Here is a 1913-nt window from a genome sequence, read left to right on the forward strand (position 1 = left end):
CATACTTTTGTTCAAGTTTGGCTCTTGCCAACCTTTGTGGAAAGGGAACCGGTGGTACATAAGTTCTTACCACTTGTTGTTGAGGTTCTTCAACCACCCTTGTTGGTTCATCAATCACTTTTGGAGTTTCCACAACAATTTCCACGAGTTCCTCTTCTCCCTCCTTTTCTTCAATTACCTTAGGAGGTTCAACCACAACTTGAGGTTCAATGACATTACCCGGTCTACTACTCTTCCTTTTCTTGACAAATTCCCGGTCTTCCAAATCCCTACCACTCCTCAAGTGGATAGCATTCATGGTTTTCGGATTTTCCTCGGTTTTACCCGGGAATTTCCCTTGGGAGGCTTGTAGTTGGCTCATTTGAGTAGCCAATTGGGAGATTTGGTTGTCCGTCATCCGTTGAGAAGCTTGCATTTGGGTCCTAAGTTGGTTGATGGATGAGGTTGTCTCGTCATGTTTTTGAGTGGAATGGTTGATGAATTGTGTTTGAGTATTGACAAGTTGGTTTTGTGAAGTCATCAATTGTTCCATCATGAGTTCCAAGCTTGACTTAGGTTGGGTGTTTTGTTGGAAAGGTTGGGTGTTTTGTTGAAAAGGTTGGGTGGTTTGTTGGAAAGGTGGGTTGGTTGGTGGGTTGAGTGGTTGAAATTGTTGTTGTCTTGGTTGGAAGGTTCTCCCTTGGAAACCCGGTGGACCTTGGTTGAATGTAGTGTTTTGTTTTTGAGCTTGAAAGTTTGGTTGTTGTGACTTTTGTTGGAAGGTTGGGTTTTGGACATTTTGAGAGCCATAGGAGAAGTTTGGGTGGGCTCTCATTCCGGGGTGATATTGGTTGTTGTTAAATGCTTGCTTGGCCGGACTAGACTCCCATATCCCGTTCACTTGCTCCATACAACTTCCATCTCCAACCACCAAAGGACACTCATTGGGTGGGTGTCCTTGGTCTCCACAAAGCTCACAACTATAGACTTGGTTTCTCATAGAAGAATTGCTAGATGTTTTGCTTGAGCTCATCAAGGCAACTTGTTGCTTAATCTCTTCTATCATCTCTTTCACTTCCACATTGTTGGCCGATTCGACCGTTGACTTCCCTTTCCTCTTGTGCCTATCATTGTTCCAATGAAAGGTACGAGAAGCCATTTCTTCAATAAGCTCTTTCGCCGTCTTGTGATCTATCTTATCCAATGCTCCCTTCCCCGAGCCGGAATCAAGGTTCATCTTCATCTCATTGTTTAACCCTTCATAGAAATTGTTGATGAGCTCATCATCCCCAATACCGTGGTGAGGACATAGCCTTTGGAGGCCCTTGTACCTCTCCCATGCTTCATAAAGGGTCTCATCTTCTTGTTGGGTGAACCCTTGGAGCTCACTCTTGATTCTTGCGGTTCGTTGGGGTGGGAAATATTTGTTGAGAAAAGCCTTAGAGACATCGTCCCAAGTCCGAAGGGAGTCGGGTTCGCAACTTTTAAGCCATTCCTTGGCACTTCCCCTCAAAGAGTAAGGGAAAAGCCTAAGGCGTACGGCATCCTCTGTCACTCCATTGGCCTTGAACATGTCACAACTATCCAAGAACTCGTTGAGATGTTCGTTGGGGTTTTCGGTGGCTCCCCCTCCGAATTGATTCCCTTGGACAAGTTGAAGCAAGGTGGCTTTCACATCGAAATTGTTAGCTTGAATGGGTGGTTTGACGATACTCGGATTCACCACCTTTTTAGGAGCCAAGTTGTCTCTCATAGGAACCGCGGCCATTGTTACTTCCGTTTCCGGTGTTGCAAAAGGATTTTCGAAAGCTTCAAAGACCCGTGGTTCTTCTTGAAGGTCCTCAATTACTGGATTTTCTTGAGGAATCGGTGTTTCTATAAGCCCTCTTCTACGGAGTGAATTTAGTCTTCTCGCGGTTGCTTCGATCTCGTGG

At 45.2% G+C, this 1913-nt stretch overlaps 1 non-coding gene across 1 annotated transcript; it reads left to right on the plus strand.

Annotated features, from left to right (window-relative positions):
- Positions 1-1271: 1271 nt before the first annotated feature.
- Positions 1272-1378, plus strand: LOC141589257 (small nucleolar RNA R71). The gene has a single exon (XR_012520205.1). It is a non-coding gene; the product is annotated as a small nucleolar RNA R71 (small nucleolar RNA).
- The last annotated feature ends 535 nt before the right edge of the window (positions 1379-1913 follow it).

The sequence above is a fragment of the Silene latifolia genome, chromosome 6, assembly GCF_048544455.1.
Source record: "Silene latifolia isolate original U9 population chromosome 6, ASM4854445v1, whole genome shotgun sequence".
NCBI lineage: Eukaryota > Viridiplantae > Streptophyta > Magnoliopsida > Caryophyllales > Caryophyllaceae > Silene > Silene latifolia.